Source organism: Primulina eburnea, chromosome 2 (genome assembly GCF_022965805.1).
Source record: "Primulina eburnea isolate SZY01 chromosome 2, ASM2296580v1, whole genome shotgun sequence".
Taxonomy (NCBI): Eukaryota; Viridiplantae; Streptophyta; class Magnoliopsida; order Lamiales; family Gesneriaceae; genus Primulina; species Primulina eburnea.
The window spans coordinates 11,334,728-11,355,603 of NC_133102.1; the positions used below are offsets into that span (position 1 = coordinate 11,334,728).

The following is a 20,876-nucleotide window of genomic DNA, read 5'->3' on the forward strand; positions in this document are numbered from 1 at the left end:
TGTAAATTCTCCATGAAAGATGTAAGTAAAAAATCCTATATATTATGCATACAGATCTATACAGATATATTGAATATGGTACTAGGGCTCACCCAAGCCATTTATATTGTTATAATACTAAAATATTCTCTATAGAGGATTCCAATAGAGGATATCTACTAATATGTCATGATGTGACTTTATCCAAGTCTATGTGCTCTAAGACTGATGAGAAGATAGAAACCATGAAAAGCATTCCCCACTTGTCAACCATTAATAATATCATGTATATTATGATATCTACACAACCTTATATAGGTTTTGCACTGAATGTAGAAAGTAGATATGAATGCAAGCTGCATAGATAAAAACCTTGAAATACTATGGTAGAATGAGGTCGTACATATGATGACGATCATGAAACGCATTTAAAAGTTATTATATTTTTTAAACTTATTCCTAGCTGAATCAGCCGTCTAAAATAAATATAAAGAACGCTTGAGTTTCAGACTGATACTATGTTCACTTAAAATATAGGGTTCGGGTCCAGCAAGTTATACTAGCACGAATGCAGACCTTGAATTTACTCTGACCTGAAATCACAAATAAGACCATTATAAAGGAGTGAAGGGTGTCCCGGCGTAGCCCTTCTGACGCTCAAGTCAGGTATTGAGAATAAAATAAGAGAGGAGCTAGGGACATTGTTAGGAATCAATATAGTGAATGAATGAATTGGACGCTCAAACTTGATATTTATAAGAGCGTACATGGGATCCATCATGGGCCACTCACCTAGGTTAGGAATGGGCCGGGGGTCCAAAGTCTTGTCTGGGCCTGATCTTCATGGGCATATCCATAATGTATCACCAGTCTTTCCTTCTCAAGTTGAACTGAATCCCTGGTTCAAAGTTTGATTAATTGCGTTGTCCTTGGTTTACAACATATGAGTTGTGCATTCTTTCCGTACTGCTCACTAGTCATAAAAAATTTGGAAACAAATTGAAACACCTTCCCATTTAGAAGGGCTAGATCTTGATTGGGCTCCCCTATAAATAATCATCCACTACCCACTTTATTCTCCTCTCTACACTCAATATTCTCTCCTCCCTTCATTCACTAGCTCTCCCTCGCCTATGCAACACCCATGCCTAGCGCCCTTGCATAACCCATGCCCCTGTCTCACCTTCTTCCCTCCCGTGCACCTCACCCTCCTTCCTCTTGCCCGCTCGCAAGCCTCGCCCACCCGCTTGCTTCTCCCGTCCATCACAGCCATCGCCCTCGTTAGCTTCACCGCAGTCTCGCCCCATCCTCGAAGCATGCACCTTTGCCCCTGCACCAGATCTCGCCTTGCCCCTACACCAGCCTCCATATCCCCTATAATCAGCACCCTCGCCTAGTGCATCCCACGCCCGCTGTCGCTTCCTCTCCGCCTCTCTTGCCCTCGCCCTCGCCCTCGCCCTCGCTTCGCCTCTCGTCCCCAATAACTAGCCCCGCCCATGTCTCTCCATCGCCTCACCTGCCCACGCCTGTTGTGTCCTCGCTTCTCGCCCATGATAGCCAACCCTTACCCTTCTCCTCCCTGGCCTCACGTGCCCACGCCCGCTGCTCCTTCTCCTTCCTCTCCCCTCACTAGCCCCTTTGCCCCACGTCTCGCCCACCTTCTCCCTTGCGTGGTCTAGCCCTAGCCCACGCCCGCCCCTCTTTCTCCCATCACCTCGCAGCTTCACCTCCTCTTTCCTCTCAAAGTGCCTCGCCTCCTCGTCATTTTTTCTCCTCTCCCCACACAATATTTTCTCCTTCCTTCACCAACTAGCTCTCACATTCTGCTTCCTATTTTCCCTCATCTTCAAAATCCTCTATTAGGCTTCAGCCATAGTAGGAAAAATGTGAACTTATCGGTCTCCACTCTTCAAGTTCTTCAGCTTCATCTTCAAGATCTTATTTTGAGTAAAATGTGAACCATCACTCTCCACACTTCATACTCTTCACTCTCATCACGTCAAGGTCATCTACTAGGCTACATCCTTCACCCTCACCACCTCAAGCTCCTCTACTAGGCTTTGAACCCTCACACTCCATACTTCAAACTCCTCACCCTCCCCACTTTAGGCTTCTCTAACTGGGGTCCAAACTTCACCCTCGCCACCTCAAAGTCATCTACTAGGCTCTAATCTTCACCCTCACCACCTCAAGCTTTTTATTAGGCTCCAACCTTAATAGTAAAATTACGAACCCTCACCCTCCATATTTCAAGTTTTTCACTCTCACCGCCTTAAGCTCATTTACTAGGCTCCACCCTTCACCATCGCTACCTCAAGCTTCTCTACTAGGCTTCGGCCTGTTAGAGTAGGTGCCCGGCAAGCCAACTCGTGGCTCTGGTTTTATTGACTCTAATGCAAAACAATCTTTATTTTAATAATATTTTAAGATTTTATTCGATCATGACATTATACTTTATCTGTATACACATGCAAACTGCATAGATAAAGTCCTTGAATATACAATAGGTACCATGAGGTCTGCGTCACAACGTAAGATCATGAAACTCATTAGGAAGTGTACCGTATATTCTAAACAGGTTCCTAGTCGAATAAGCCGCCTAAAACAAGGATAAAGGTCGCTCGAGCTTGAGACTAGCATTTGTGGTGTAAATGCCATGTTTCATTGGCAAGGGCATGGAGATGTCCATTCACACAGATGAGTGATCATATGATGATGCACTGAACAACCCTCCTTGGACTATCCAAGTGGTTCCCACTTATCGAGTGGAATAGTCCGCAGTTATGGTTGTACATCATTAGTCCTTTGACCCGGGACAATGTAGGGGCTATATGTACTAGCATGCACTTTGATCCGTATACCGACTCCATTGAGGGTCATCAGGTGGCGAGGTTGGGTGTAGTTTCGAAATACGTAGGAGCAAATGCATTGTAGTCGGGGATTCACCGTTCGCCTATGGGTGAAGATATCCTATGTGATCTGATGAGTTAATAGTGCAAGGAGTCTCTGGCCAGAGCAAGAAATGTGCTTTAGGAAAAGGTGTTTTCCTAGTTGCACATGCCATGCCACTATTAGTACTCAAAGATAAATCACATCGTTATCGAATTCATATGCAACTCTCGATATACCAATGGTTGCAGATTCGATCGGGATATATATGTGTTGAAGGGACTGTACTGTACGCTAACCATGACTAAAGGTTCTTGCAGGCACTATCAGTGATACCTAGGGGATCATGGAGCGATGCTACTAGACGCTCTTACCATGATCCGATGGGTGCAATAAAATATAAGTTCTGACATTCTTGATCAAGGAGTTGATGAAAAGAATGGGGTTAACTAGGGTAAACCCGAATAAGAATAAATGTTATTCTGAATCACATGGAGATGTGAACTCACCGCTAGCTGTATCCCTAAACTATTGAGGGTCACACAAGTATCGGATTTCGTGTTCCCATTGAGATAGTCAAATTTCAAAGAGTTGGAATTTGACGACTATAGTTTGATGGAGATCAAACAAGAAGCTTATAAAGGAGTTTATGAACTGATTCCATAGGATGGAAGAAATGGAAGTTGGCATGATTGATAAATAAGGAAGGAGAGTGGAACTGCCTGTTTTGTGAATGAGTTAACTAAAACTGGTAGCTGCCAAATATGGTAACTGCCAAATATGGTAAGTTCTAAATTTGGTAAATGAAAATTTTGATCTTCGAAATTTTCAATTTTCATTATATGAACAAGATTTGTATCCTTGGTAAATCGGCGCTCTCGGATTGTCGATTGAGGTTATGATGAGTTCGAAATCATTTTTTTATTAAATTTGAAATTTACTAATTAAATGATTGTGTTAGTAGTGGTGACTACTAACATACACAAATTCTCTTAAATATTTTAGAGGAGTCTAGAATTAAATTAACTAATGAGTTAGTTTATAAATTAAATAATAGTTATTTAATTTATAAACTTGTGCATTTATATATTTTATATGGTGATATAAAATATGTGTATATGATATTATTATATCATGTATTATTAAAGGTTAATAAATACATTATATATTAATAATATGAGAGTTTAAATATAATAAAATTATAAGAGTCCTTGTGGGAAAGGGACTCCTAATTAGATTAGGAGTCTCATTCTATAAATACAACATTAGGGCTCATTGTTGGATGATGAAGTTTTGCACACAGAAGAAAACAAAAAAAATTCTCTCCAAAATTCCTTCAAAACCCACGGCCACTTTTTGGAAAAAGGCAAGTTGTTTTTGCTTAATTATTTATTAAGAATCATTAATATTTGTTAATGATAGATTAAGAACCAATTAATGTTTGTAAATGTTTCGGCCACTTCCCTTGTTCCATCGTCGCGCACTTCATCTCCAGATTTTGTACATTCGGAGGATACAGTCTCAACGCACAAATCGTTTGGATTTTCTAGTGCAAACCAAACGAGGAAATTAGTTTTCGATCGTGGACCTAATTAGGCGATCAAAGAAAAAGAGCCGTTCGTAGTGATTTACAAGAAGGGCTATATCCGTTTAAACATCGGAATAGTTTGGTGTCCACCGTTAAGAACGCATAGGTATAATTCTAAACACCCTATGGATGTTTTTAAACACACGACGCCCAAGAACAAAATAATTTAAACTTCCGCTGCGTCTTTGTTGCGAGAATACGATGTCCCAACAGTGGTATCAAAGCCAGGTTATTCCCAATCGTGTGTTTTAATTAAATTGTGTTGAGTTTATTATTTCTAACCGCGTAAGATTTTTTATGAAAAACGCCCATATATAAAAAAATTATTTTTGAAAAATCTGTTTTTGAAAAAAAAAATAATAATTTTGCCGCGCGGCGTGCCCCCAACGCGCGCGCGCGCACGGCGCCGCACGGGCCTGTGCGCGCGGCCAGCGCACATCCGCGCCTGCCAGCGCCCGATTGGATCGGGCAGCGGGCTGCTCGAGAACGTCTCGGGCCCCGTGCTGGGTCGTGGGCTTGAATTGTTCGAGCCCGGGGGTGATTTTTTGATTTTTTAAAATTTTGGGTTAAACTGATATTTTATGAAAATGAGGACGATTTTACCCCTAATTTATGGTAAAAGGTGTTTTACAAGAAATTTAATTATTTGAAATTAAATAAAAGTGTTTATTTAATTTGATAATTATGGAGGTTAGTGATAATTCACGAGATACACTTATTGATAGTATGTGATATTATCGGATTTATATAATATATGATATTATATATTAAAAGGATGATCAAGAGCCATAACCAATTTGCTAGGTGTATGTTAGGTTTTTACATGTTGTAATTTTTGATTATTTGATAATTAAAAGTGGACCTGGTTTATGGTCCGTTCTCACCCCCTAAATTTGTATCTCAATGTGCCATGGATATTTAATGTCAATATTAGAATTAGTGGGAGATCAAGTTTTGAAGACGGTGGGCCCGAGATCCTCGAAAGAGTTTTGAAGATCGAAGACATGTAAATTTTGAAAGCTTATGTAATAGCTGCATTTGCATCCCTGCATTTCCTTAGGCTATGGACATGGATCCGTATGTGGCTCGTACGGATCAATTAGCTCTCGGTTATCGATCATCCTTTATTATTATTTATGATGTATGTGATATATTATAAATAATCAGTATGTGCGTTATCATTAATACAATAACAAGAGTTGCAAGAATCCGGCAATCATACAAACAATCATGGCACGAGTTTTAAAATTAATGATGAGTCAAATTTTTAAAATTAAAATCCCTCATTTTGGATGAGATCCAAAATTTAAATCAAGTCAATTAAAATGATAATTATAAGAAAGTTTAATAATTCCTGCCTTCCATCAACGGTGGTTGCATGATGAAAGCTACCCACGGTCAGTGTCTGGCTCATATTATTGGGGAGACCTGGACGCCGGAAAGCTGTGACTTCCACTGACATATTTGTTGTGAACTACGTGGAACTCCCATGAATTCGGCTCATATTATTGGGGGATCTCATGACGACCGTCCACTAAGGTTCAACATTGATGGGCCGGACTCGACACGTGAAGAGAAAAGGGATCATATTATTGGACCCTCCTCAAACATGAGGCAAAATTGCGTAAGGGTCGCAAGGAGTTGCAATTGAGATATACCTTTTGGAAGTTATGATTGGTTGATATTATTAGGGATCATAATTCAGAGGGTGGTGAAAATGTCAAAATAGTAGGGGACAATTCGTAAAAACAAAAGTCCATATTTTACGTCTTACAAATTATTTTAAAATAGTCGGTAACGTTTATTCTATTTCTATATCAGTATATTTATGATTTCGTCGCGTAATTCATATCTGTTATTAAAACAAGATAACCAAACACTAATTTTCAAGATTGGCTGGGAAAATTGTTCTAAATTTGGAGAAAATTGCATACACACTAATGTCAGTCTTGCTGAACTGACAAAGCGTGCGAGATGGTTGGACCATAGTATCAAGCTAAAGTGTAATATGCTCACTTCTATATCAAATGAACTGTAGAGATAGTTTGAGAAAATTTTTAATGATGTTGACATTCAAATACACATGCAAGAGTTGCATAGTGCATGAAACTCGCATAATAATGCACGCCACTTTCAAGGAACACATGACTACACGCATGCAAGATGGGGCTCTTGCCAATGAGCATGGTGTAAGTATGATTGGGTCTATTGAGAAGGTGGTGGGCCTGGAATTTGACAAAGTCCGATAAGTCAGAACATATTTACTACACTGCAAGAAGTCTGGACATAAGATATTATCTGGGCCGGAAATGTTTTGGCAATGATAAGTGAATGTCCAGGTAAACACAATTTCAACAACAACCAAAAGAAAACAAGATGTCTAAACTAAGCACATTTGTGACACGTTAGGCTAGGACATATTTCCCAAAGAAGGATCCACAAGATAGTGGGAGAGGGCATGTTTGACTCGTCAGACATAAACTCTCTAGAGACGTGTGAGTCTTGTCTGAAAGGAAAAATGACTAAGGCCCCTTTCCTAGGGAAAATGGAACGTGCACATGATCTGTTGGATTTGATCCATACAGATGTGTATGGCTCGCTAAGTGTTAGCATGAGATTTGGCCATTTCTACTTCATTACTTTACCGATGACCATTCGAGGTTTGGGTATGTGTATTTAATGAAATACAAGTCAGAAGTCTTTGAAAAGTTCAAAGAATTCAAAGCAGAAGTAGAGAAACAATAAGAAAAAAGTATTAAAACACTACGATTAGATCGAGGTGGAGAATACTTGAGTACTGAATTTCAAGACTACCTTAACGAGAATAGGATTCTCTCATAGTGGACTCCGTCTGCCACACCCCAGTTGTATGATGTGTCAGAACATCGTCATCGGACATTGATGGACATGGTCCGATCTATGATGGGATTCACTGAGTTGCCGCCTTCCCCTTGTGGATATGCACTTGAAACAGAGGCAAGGTTGTTGAATCAAGTCCATACAAAGGCAGTGAATAAAACTCCATATGAGATATGGATGGAAAAGCCGCCCAAATATTCTTATCTAAGAATATGGGGATGCCTTGATTATGTGAAGCAGGCAGTGAGAGACAAATTGGATAGTAAAGACAATTTGTGCTAATTTGTCGGATATCCAAATAACTTTATTGGATATTACTTATATTATCCCAGTGAAACAAAGGTGTTTGTTTCAAGGTATGCCACCTTCTTAGAGAAGGAGTTTCTATTGAATAGAAAAGGCAGGATGATAGAACTCGATGAGATTCGAGAACCACATACTACACAAGAAGCATAACCCACATCCCAACAGCCAATCAAAGAAACACAAGCTCTTAGAAGATCCGAAAGGATCTCGAGGTCGCCTAATAGGTTGAGTCTGCTTCTTGAAGAGGGCCAAGATGAGCTCATTCCTGGATGTGATCCATTAAATTTCAAGGAAGCATTGTCTGATGCCGATTCATCTAAATGGCTTGAAGCCATGCAGTCCGAAATAGACTCCATGTATTCGAACCAAGTATGGTCCTTAGTAGATCCACCTAAGGGAATTGTTCCTTAGGATGCAAATGGATTTACAAAAGGAAACTTGGAGCGGATGAGAAGGTGGTGACCTTCAAAGCTAGATTGGTAGCAAAAGGATTACTCAAAGGCAAGGTGTTGACTATGAGAAAACCCTTTCTCCGGTCGCAATGTTCAAGTCCATTAGGATACGGCTAACCATAGCAGCATGGTATGACTATGAAATATGAAAAATGGATGCGAAGACAGCGTTCCTTAATGGGGAGATTAAGGAAGAGATTTACATGTCTCCACCTGAAGGATTCACATCAGTAGGAAGTGAGCATAAAGTATGAAAACTTCAGAGATCCATTTATGGACTCAAACAGGCATCAAGGAGATAGAACCTCAGATTTGACAACACTATCAAAGAGTTTGATTTTGCCAAAAATCCCGAGGAACCTTGTGTATACAAGAAAGTTAGTGGGAGTTCAGTGACATTCGTAGTACTTTATGTGGATAACATACTACTCATTGAGAATGATGTAGGGATGTTGAAGTCAACTAAAGTAGGGTTAGCTGGTAAGTTCTCCATGAATGATATGAGTGAAGCATCATATGTATTAGGAATACAGAAATATAGGGATAGATCAAAAGGATGCTAGGGCTCATTCAAACCACATATATTGATGCCATACTGAAGAGATTCTCTATGGAGGAGTCCATGAGAGGATATCTCCCAATGTCTCATGGTGTGAATCTATCCAAGTCTATGTGCCCTAAGACTGATGAAGAGATAGAAACCATGAGCCGCATTCCATATGCGTCGGCCATAGGCAGTATAATGTATGGTATGATATCTATTCGACCTGATATTGCATATGCACTGAGTGTTGCAAGCCGATATAAGTCGAATCCCGATCTACTACATTGGAAAGTAGTAAAGGACATTCTTAAGTACTTGAGAAGAACTGAGAATTTGTTCTTTGAACACGGGAGTGGAGAACTAAAATTGGAAGGCTACACTGATTCTAGCTTCCAATTAGATGTGGATGATTCGAAATTGACCTCTGGATTTGTATTCAAGCTCAATGGTGGTGTTGTCTCTTGGAAGAGTTCCAAGCAAGACACCACAGCGGATTCAACCACTGAGGCCGAATACATAGCTGCATCGGATGTAGCAAAGGAGGGTGTTTGGATGAGGAATTTCATCCAAGAGTTGGGTGTCATTCCTCAAATAGTTGATCCAGTCCCGGTATACTGTGACAACACCGGTGCCGTAGCGCAAGCGAAGGAACCGAGGTTTCATCAGCGATCCAAACATATACTGAGGAAATTCCACATAATCCGGGAGATTGTGGGAAGTGGAGACATTTCGGTAGAGAGAGTCGCCTCCGCAGATAACGTTGAAGATCCACTGACGAAGCCCCTGCCAGGACCATTGTTTGAGAAGCATCGCGAAGCAATGGGTCTAAGATCTATGGGTAGTTGGCTATAGGGCAGGTGGGAGATTGTTAGAGTAGGTGCTCGGCAAGCCAACTCGTGGCTCCGGTTTTATTGACTCTAATGCAAAAAAAAATTTATTTTAAAAATATTTTACGATTTTATTCGATTATGGCATTATACTTTGTCTGTATACCCATGCAAGCTGCATAGATAAAGTCATTGAATATACAATAGGTACCATGAGGTCTGCGCCACAACTTAAGATCATGAAACTCATTAGGAAGTGTACCGTATATTCTAAACAGGTTCCTAGTCGAATCAGCCGCCTAAAACAAGGATAAAGGTCGCTCGAGCTTGAGACTAGCATTTGGGGTGTAAACGCCACGTTTCATTGGCAAAGGCATGGAGATGTCCATTCACACAGATGAGTGATCATATGATGATGCACTGAACAACCATCCCTCGGACTATCCAAGTGGTTCCCACTTATCGAGTGGAATAGTCCGCAGTTATGGTTGTACACCATTAGTCCATTGACCCGAGACAATGTAGGGGATATACGTACTAGCATGCACTTTGATCCGTCTGCCGACTCCATTGAGGGTCATCAGGTGGCGAGGTTGGGTGTAGTTTCGAAATACGTAGGAGCAAATGCATTGTAGTCGGGGATTCACCGTTCGCCTATGGGTGAAGATATCCTATGTGATCTGATGAGTTAATAGTGCAAGGAGTCTCTGGCCAGAGCAAGAAATGTGCTTTAGGAAAAGGTGTTTTCCTAGTTGCACATGTCATGCCACTATTAGTACTCAAAGATAAATCACATCGTTATCGAATTCATATGCAACTCTCGATATACCAATGGTTGCAGATTCGATCGGGATATATATGTGTTGAAGGGACCGTACTGTACGCTAACCATGACTAAAGGTTCTTGCAGGCACTATCAGTGATACCTAGGGGATCATGGGGCGATGCTACTAGACGCTCTTACCATGATCCGATGGGTGCAATAAAAAATAAGTTCTGACATTCTTGATTAAGGAGTTGATGAAAAGAATGGGGTTAACTAGGGTAAACCCGAATAAGAATAAATGTTATTCTGAATCACATGGAGATGTGAACTCACGGCTAGCTGTATCCCTAAACCATTTAGGGTCACACAAGTATCGGAATCTGTGTTCCCGTTGAGATAGTCAAATTTCAAAGGGTTGGAATTTGGCGACTATAGTTTGATGGAGATCAAACAAGAAGCGTACATAAGATCCATCATGGGTCACTCACCTAGGTTAGGAATGGGCCGGGGGTCCAAAGTCTTGTTTGGGCCTGATCTTGATAGGCCTATCCATAGGGTATCAGAGACTATCATTTGTGATGTTGAGTACCTTATTTCAATGTTAGGGACATGAGGATATCCAATCATACATGATGAGTGCTCATATGATGTGTTACTGAATAACTCTCCCTCGAATTTTCCAAGTGATTACCATTTATCTAGTGGATAAATATGTGATTATGGTTGTAAATCATTAGTACTTATTAACAGAGACAAAATAAAGTCTCTACATACTATTCCTGCACTTTGACACATTTACGGGCTCCGCGAGGCACATCAGATGATGAGGTTAGGTGGAGTATCGACATACATAGTAGCTAATGAATTGTATTCGAGGATTCACCGCTCACCTATAGGTGTAGATATTCTATGTAATCTGATGAATTAATAGTATAATGAATCTCTGACCAGAGCATGAGATTTAATTTTTAGGTAAAGTGGTTCTCTAGTTGCACATCAGATGCTACTATGAATACTCAAAGATACATCGCATCGTTATCGAATTCATATGAAACCCTCGATGCAATAAGGATATATGAAATAAAAGGATCATATTGTACGTTAACCATAACCGTCAGTTCTTCCAGGTATTGTCAATGATACCTAGGGAATCATAGAGAGATGCTACTAGACGTCTTATCATGATTTGATGGGTGCAATTAAAAATGAGTTCCGACATTCTTATGGTCAATGGGTTGATGCATAGAATGATGTTAATTACGGTAAGCTCGTATAAGGACACGTGTAATCTCGAATCACATGAGTTGTGAATCCACAACTAGCTGTATTCATGAACCATTGAGGTAAGACAAGTACTGATTTCTGTGTTTCCGTTTATCAAATTCAATTAGTTGAATATTTTAATTGTAGTTTGATCGATATCAAACATTTAGCTTATAAATTTTTTTTAAACGGATTCTATATTTGTAAGTTGTGAGAGTTAGCATGACAGCTAAATTCGTGAGAAGTGTACGACTATATAATTTTATGAATGTGTTCCAAAGTTGACAGTTGCAAAAAATTTGAGTCATTGGATGATTGATTTTAACAAGTTGGCTTTGACTTAGTGATTTTCAAAAAGTTTGAATATATATAATTATAATGAGTTGTTTACTCTCGTTACATTAGTGATATCTGATCGTCGATCGTGATTATGATATACGATGGTAATGGGTTGTATGATAGATCAAGCTTAGAGTATCCTACTTATAGTCTAACCATTAGGAGCCATAGTTAGGCAAAAAATCCAATAGAAGTTTTGACTCATTGGACTGGAGTATCATATTCAAATATAACTAGGAGTTTTGACATTTTGATTCGGAGTGTCCTATTCAAATATTATCTAGATAATATTGAATTATCTTGATAAGATTACTTTGTCTAGATAAGATTATATTATCTATATAAGACTCTAGAAATCATAGTTGGACAAAACTACTAACTAGATTCCTGATAGGATTTTGCTAGATCTATTGTAGTGCCCAAATTCAGTACACGTATAATCCATACATTTATTTAATTATTAAAACATTTATTTAATTTTAAAACGAGCCTTAGTAGTGCACGATTTATTTAAATGTATTATTTTAAATTAATTATGTTTATGTGATGCACGTTAAATTTTTTTTCGAGTTTCATGTTTCAGGCGATTATTCGAGGCGGGAACGAGGAAAAGACCGGTGACGATTTTCGGCAATTTAAAATGCAGTATTTTATTTTATTTTATTTACTTAAGGATGAGGCGATTTAATGATTTATTGAGTTTTAGCGTTTTTAAGCCTAAATCATTTAGTTAGTAATTTTAAGAGTTTAAAACTTTTAAAATTTGTATTTTTGTGTGTTATTTGAATTAAGAAGTTTATTTAAAATTAGTGTGTATTTTACTTTAATTAGGGGAGACTTGTTAAGTTAGTGTTTTAATTGGTGACTAATTATTTAATTAAGCATTATTTTAATCCCCTAATCTAGCCACACACACACTACACGGTTTTCATACTTTTACACACACCGAAACCGTAAAACACATAAACACTACCACAATTCAGATTTTTATTATTTTTGAAGAGTGCGAAACCTAGGGTTTCTCCATCTAAGAAGCGGCCACCCCTCTCCTTCACACCTCCCAGCAAATTTTCTTTAATTTCGTTGCAAGATTTTAGCGCCACGTTCATCCCGGATCAATCCTCGCACCATCTCCGCTTCGGTATCGTCGTCACGGTATTTTTAAATATCAAAAGGCACGTATAATCTTTCATTTGCTGCATCGATCATGTCATATTATGTGTTGCGTTGTTTTATGCGTAAACATATATGTGTGACATTCGTCGTTTGAGCGGAAAATGGTTTAGATCAGTTTTGAAATAATTTTAGATCTGAAAACTCCTTTTTGCTGTCATTTTTAAAACTGCGATTTTTCGATCGTGATTTTGAGAAAACTTTCAACATGAAAATTGTATAACTTTTTGATACCTTCAATTTGACAGTAAATTCGAAATATTTGGATAAAAATTGAGTGAGTTATGACGTTTTTCGTGGGACTGCTCAAACTGCATTTTCAGGATATTATGTATTGATGCGTTCTTGAGGTTTAATTGTTGCAGGCTTCATTGGGGATCGAAGGGTGAACGTTTCTGTGTCTAGTTATGTTTAGCATGTTGTTGGGATGTATACTGAGGTGTCGTTTCACGTCGTTAGGCTCTTGAGAGAACGAGTAGCCGTGCGAACCATTTTCTGTCGAAAGTTTGTTTAAGGATTATTGAGTTATTTGGGATATGTGGTTGTTTTGGGGGCAATCGTATAGGCTCGAGTCATTGATGTAGTATCCTAAGATGGTCTCGTGATGTCGACTAATTATCCGTACAATCGAGTCTAGGCTGTTAAACAAAACCTGTTCAGAATTTTCGGATGTTGGCTTGTTCCGCAGGTACTCGTACCCACGGACGGACCCTGGCACGAGGTCCGTGCCTTTGTTTCCTCCTTAGTGCCATTTTTGCGCACGGACACGGACCCCCTCACGGACCAGAGCACGGGGTCCGTGCCTTTTAAATCTTTTAGGTGTCAAATTTGTCCAAACACACGGAGCCCCACTCGGACCTAGACACAGTTTCCGTGCCCTCCTTTTTCTGCACGACACATTTTAGCCCACGGACGACCCGGACTTCTACCTGGAACTAAGCACGGGGTTCGTGTCCTTCATATTTTGGGGAAAATTTATTAGCATGTTTGGGGTTTGATATCATGGTCTAGTGCAATGATTTACAAGGTCGAGTCATGGGAATTTAAGAACATCCTAAGGAAAGAAATGAACTCGTAAGCAAACATGATTACCTACGTCTAAGTTATGCAAGTTAAGCATTTGAATTCAAGTTAGTATGTGCAGCAACGGCCCCAATCGAAGTCCAACGAATCCCTCAACGCCAAGTAAGTATGTTGACGTGCAAGAAAATTATTTTCAAGTTTTTGAAGTATGCTAAATGTCTTGTGATCAATGTATATATGAGGTTGGAAAGCGTTAAATCATGAACGGGGACCAACCCACCCCGTTAAAGCAGGAACGAGTTTAGATAAGGATTGGAAAGCGTTAAAGCATGAACAGGGACCAATCCACCCGTTAAAGCATGAATGGGGATCTCATGTATGCGACAGTGGGTTTGCCCCTGTCATCCTAGTACTGTGGTTTAGTCTGATCAGGAAATTATGTTATGGGCCACTTGCTTTGAAACATATCTCTACGCAAAATAATGAAGTTCATGTATGTTTATGTATGCACAAGTATGCAAGCATGTTTATGAAAGTTTTCACGTTATGACACGCCTATGATATGTATGAATGTTCAAGTTCAAGTTCAAGTTTCAAGTATATATGTTCTATTTTAAAGTTGCATGTAGTTTTATTACGTAGTACTCGTTATCTTCCAGTTTATACGTGTTGAGTCTTTAGACCCACTAGACTTGATCGATGCAGGTGAGGATGTTAATTAGGAGACTGACGGTGGGGACCGAGGAGCAGGCTTAACTGAGCGGGAGGCTAACCCGAGGACCGTCATGTTTTACGTTTTATGCAAATATTTAATAATTTTGTCAAACTTCAGCTTTCAATTATTTTGTTGCTACAACTCGTGAGACGTACAGATTACTTCTTTTAAAGAATTTTGAATGTTCACGTTTATTTAAGAAAATTTTTAATTTTTCCGCAAATTTTAAGTAGTAAAAAGTAAGGTACGTTACATCTAGGATATCATTGAATATGAGATAACACATTAAAGGTTGATGCTAAACTATTCACTCTACTCCCAACTACACCATTTGGCCATCACCTTGTATTCTCGGACCAAGTGTTGCTCGTACACCAACTATCACCACCGGACGTCCGCCGCAACGCTTTCATGCTCCCGCTGCATCCCCATTGTCGTCGTACGTGCACTGTAATTCTCGACACACAAATCTTTTAGATTTTCTTGTGCAAACTAGAAGAGGATCATAGATATTAATCATGGACTTGATTATTGGTGATTGAATAAAGAAGATTCTAGTTTATTATTCGTATGGACATACAACAAGAGGTATCTCCACCAATTTAAGAATAATTGGAGCCAAGTCATATATTGACTAAATATATATTCGATAAACATCCTATTAAAATTATACGATTGCCAAAACATGATTTTGAATATCAAACAAAAATTTAAACCTTTTATTGTATATTGATTATGAGAAAAAAGTACACCAACATTTCAACATGAAATTTTAATAATTAAAAAAAACCATAATGTTGAAATTCGATTATCTAAATCACTAGCTATTGTGAGATCACATTGAATAAAATTATGAACAATGAATTCTACTTTCATATATAAATGTCAATATATGATTAAGAAAAGTGAAGTTTCTTTATCAAAAAATTGTTATACTCATATAGTAAATAAAGATCGTCTTGTGTATGTATTTGAAGCACTACTCTATATATATATATATATATATATATATATATATATATATATATATATATATATATATATATATATATATATTTGAGACCCTCTTAAAATATGAACCCTGAGTCGACCGATTTATGAGACTAACCTCAAGTACGGATAAGTTAGGCAATAGGCAAGAAGAAGCAAGGAACCGTGAAGAAGTAAGTCTTCATAATATAATATGTAGATGGTAAGCAAACGAATGAAAATATTTTATAAAGCCTACAATGTAATTGTTTTTTTAAAAAAGAAATAATGCTTTTGTGTGGTTGTGTGGTGACAGACTTGAATTATTGTTCTTGGTAGAGCAAATATTTACGGATATTTGGTAAGTGTATTTTGAGTATGAGTATGTAATACCCGAGAATTTTCATCCCGGTAATCTGTAATTATTGATTTATGATTTGATATGATTACGAGGGGATTAATCGGGATACGATTTGACTCAGCATGAGAAGATGTATGTGCGAGGACAGTGCCTTTCGCGCACATGCCCGACGTGGTGCGCACATGCGCAAAAGGGGCAGAAGACCTCGCGCATGAGGGCACGCATATGCGCGAGTTGTGCGATGAACCAAGTGCAATTCCAGAGAACCTCGCGCATATACGCCGAGCAGGGGCGCGCATATGCGCGAGGTGCTGTGTAGATGACGCGCCGAGACATATGGTCTCGCGCATATGCGCCGAGTGATGTCGTGCATATGCGCGAGACGTGTTTTGTGAAAGGACGAGCCACGTAGCTTTACCATGCAACTGATGTATATAATTTGCAATTCCCTTCATTTCCTTCTCAAGAAAACCGAGAAAGGTTCAGGGGAAAGTTGTGAAAAATCCCTACGCCTTTTGTGAAAGATCCGTCCGTCAGAATTTGAATCCGACTTCAGTATTGAGTTCCTATCGACGCAGGCTACAATGGGACGTAAGTTTTATTGAGTTTTGGTATCATTTGAAAATATGATGTTGTAGGAATTTGATATGATTCATATATGATGTTCTTGACATGTTAGAAATCATATAATCGAAGTCAGATTGGAAAACAGACTGATTATGGAATTGTTATGATTTTCTGATTATAATGATTTGAAATCGGACAGATTTGAATTATGAATGAATTACAAATTGTATCGGATATGAGTTTTGAATTGTAATTGATGTATGTTGATATGGTATTGACGGGGATACTGAGATTGTGCCGTTATACCGTGATTTGAATTAAATCCAGATTAATCAGATTCAGTATTAAATTGAGAATGGAATATTGATATTATGGTTCTCGATATGTCGTTTCAAATTTACAGAGACAGTCTTGAGTTCAGAATGGTTATTGCTTCAGACCGAGACTGGAACGAAAGGTATAAGTCAATGTGATATCGAGATATCGACTCAAGTAAGATATACTTGAGTTTCCCTAAATCACATACTTATTGTTGTTATATGCACTGATTTGATTTTATATGTTGTTCTATTGATTTATAGGAAGCATGTATTAGACGAGTATTAGACAAGTGATCTTGTGACAGAAGTGCCTGATAGTGGTGGGATCACTACGGGCACATTGAACGATGTCACAAGATAGTGTATTGGCGATAGTGCCACAGTCTGTGACGGATAGGTCAAGACACTGGATGTTTGGTTATATCGACGTGGATAGAATCGGATTTTCTTCTATTACTGTTGATCGATATAGGAATGTCAACGTCAGGAAACCGGGATCCCTAGACTAGGATTGAGTCTAGTCTGAGTCGTGGAGTCACGAGTATGATTGATAGTTTTATATTGATTATGTTTCAGACTTTGATATATATAGGATATCTGCTTCATGCTTTATATTGATTATATGATTGCATGTTCGTTGATTTATACTGGGATTATATTCTCACCGGAATTATCCGGCTGTTGTCGTGTTTGTATGTATGCATGACAACAGGTGGGACAGGATCAGGGTCGAGGAGATGACGAGAGATCATGATTAGAGTGGAGACCACGAACTTTGATGTTGTTGTAGATAGGGTTTGAACACTTGATAGCTCACTACAAGAAAAGTGGGTTTCCGGAGCGTGCAATATGCGCCGCGGAAAGGTATCCGCAGCGTGCATTGCACGCTGCGACGCACGCTGTAAAGTCGAAAGCCGTCTTAAGTTTGACACTATTGGCGACGTGCGATTTACGCTGTGGTTTAGTTTAATAACGGCGTGCAGAGTATGCTGTTGATAGTTAAACTATTGGCATCGTGCATATGTACGCTGTTAATACAACTTTCTGCAGTGTGCACATATACGCCGTTAATAGTCATAAAACAAAAAAAAAATATAAGCGACAGTTTTCGACAAAACCGTCGCAACATGGCGACGGTGTAAAACCGTTGCTAATTTAGCGACGGTCTTAAAATGTAGCGACGGTGTTATAATTTCGCGATAATTCCAAAACCGTCGATAAATTTTGTGTAATTTTTTTTAAAAAAATTTACTTTTATAATTTAATACATTTTTATAAAAATACAATACAACTATAATAATAATACTCATGATCTTAATTAACAATTAAAAAATTAACCAAAAATTGAAACAAAAACAGGTATTTAAATCGAAACTTAAATCATGTAAGTAGAGAAAAATTTTAAGTGTTGTGAAGAAAAATGGAACGGAGATCGGGAATAAATAGAGAATTTACGATTTTTTAACGACGGTTTGTTACTAAACGGTCGCCGATGTAAGTCTATTAGCGACGGTTAATCGTCAACCGTCGCCGATTTGAATCGGCGGCGGTTTGTTCTAAACCGTCGCTAAATGTGGCCTTAAATCGGCTACGGTTTCTTGTAAACCGTCGCTAAATGTGGCCTTATAATCGTCGCAATTTTAAAATTAGCGACGGTTTTACTAAAGCGTCGCTAATTTAAAATTCGAACTCATTTTCTACAGCGTGCTTATAATATGCATGCCGTGAATAATACTATTGACGGCGTACGATTGATGTACGCCGTTAATTTCAGAACACAATTTTTTTTAAAAAAAATGATTTACTTTTTGCAGAACACATAAACTTGCATGCCGTTAATAATACTATTAACGGCGCGCCTTTATTGTGCGCTGTCGTTTATATAATTTATTAACAACACATATAAATGCAAGATGCGGATATTACTATCCGCAGCGTGCTTTTGATGCACGCCGTTCGTAATAATATCTGCAGCGTACTTTTAATGTACGCCGTGAATAGTATCAAGTTACTATCTGCAGCGTTCTTTTAATGCACGCCGTCCATAGTAATATCAGCGGCGTGCTTTTAAGGCACGCTGTTAATAGTAACGACGCACATATGGGTGCACGCCGTGAAAAGTAGTATTCGCAGCGTGCGTTTAATGCACGCTGTTGATGACGTGCTGCAGAAAATCATTTTTTTTGTAGTGGCTAGTTGTTGAACCTTAGTCTGTATTGAATGTATGTTGTACAGGACTTGTACCTTATTTTATACTGATATGTATATGAGGATGATTTACTTTACGTTCCGCATTTAAAAAAAAATTAGACCTTGTTTATTATAATTGATTAAATTTTCCCAATGACGATTATGAACTTGATTAGCGTCCGGGTCCCCACAAAGTAGGTCTTTTGTGAGACGGTCTCACGAATCTTTATATGTGAGACGAGTCAATCATACTGATATTCACAATAAAAAGTAAAACTATTAACATAAAAAATAATTTTTTCATGGATGACCCAAATAAAATATCCGTCTCACAAAATATGACCTGTGAGACAGTCTCACACAAGTTTTTGCCTTTGAATATTTGTTATATTGAATGTGTAGGATCGTGTGCTCGGCACCTGCTTTAAGCACAATATTCTCCAGGAGCTGCAATAGCTCGTGTTCTAAGAATGTTCATCGATGAATTAAATCGGGTTTGATATTAAATCAAGCGAAAAATACTCGAAGTAATCTTTCGTTATTTTATATCCTATGTAACTGAATAATTGAAAATAAAAGGAATCAGTTGTGACATATATCAGTTCAGTTATGGTGAAAACTGAACTGTAGGATGCTCTAGCTGATCAAATCAGTTTGAAATGAGAGTTAAAAATTTAAATACACAAGATGTTAATGGATGTTTGGAGACTTTAACTGCTCCTATGTCACCCCTTCTACCACTTCGGGTAGGATCCACTAGAAGACTTTGATTTATACAAATGATTTGTACAAATCTACTCAGTTTAGGAATTACCCAACTACCTAATTGAACTCGTAGACTAGACTGAAGGCAGCATCTTCCAGCCAACACTTGTTTAACGTCTATGTGTCAAAGACTACATAAACAAGTTTATTGTCTTTGTGCAAGACTATATTTGAGTGGTGGTGTGTGTGTGTGAACTGATCTCTGATTACAACATGAAAGTGTTCTCAAACACTGAAGGAATTGTGCTTCTAATCTAAGCTGATAACACGATGAAGTGTTCCTTCTGGGCTGATTGCTTCTTGTAATCTGATATGCAATATGCGTGCCATTTTTATCTGTATCTGCACACACTTTTTTTTTTATATTGGTCTTCACTGATCTTCTATTTATAGGTGGAAAACTGATCGTACAGTGAGACTCAATAATTGTATTTTTTGCAGCTTGAATGCGTTCTTTGATATTCGTGTCTCGATTTTTCCGACATCTATGCTGGAACATTTTGTCTTTAATTGTTTCTGCAACGTTCATTATTGTACCTTGATCGTATAACAGCTTTTGTATCGTTGTGCGTAGCTGGAATCCACTTAGGTAAGCTTGTCTTGATCTACGACTGATTGATACCTACCTGATGCGCCTAACTGGTCATCTGAACTAATATTCAGTTGGGCTGGTAAAATCAGTTGACTCGTCAGTAGAACTGATTTCACTCTTTCAGTTGAACTGGTCAGCTGAGCTCTTAATCAGTTGAGCACTTCATCAGGTGGCCGGGCTTTTGAAGATATTATGTTGAACTGTCCATCAGCTGGACAATCAATGGAGCTGTTCTTTGATATATCAGTTGAGCTGATTCAGTTTGGGCAATCAGCTGGCACTTTCAGTTCGCATATGTTAGCTTCAATTTTGGCTCGTTTAACTGATCAGTTCGAAGCCTGATCAGTTCCAGCTTCCTGCGTACTTAGATAAATCATTAGAAACAAAAT

General features: G+C 38.5%; 1 protein-coding gene across 1 annotated transcript in view; it reads right to left on the bottom strand.

Moving 5' to 3' along the window:
• Positions 1-20,876, bottom strand: part of LOC140822964 (periodic tryptophan protein 2-like) — a 97,575-nt gene that overhangs the window by 9,484 nt on the left and 67,215 nt on the right. The gene's annotated exons all lie outside the window — the stretch shown is intronic.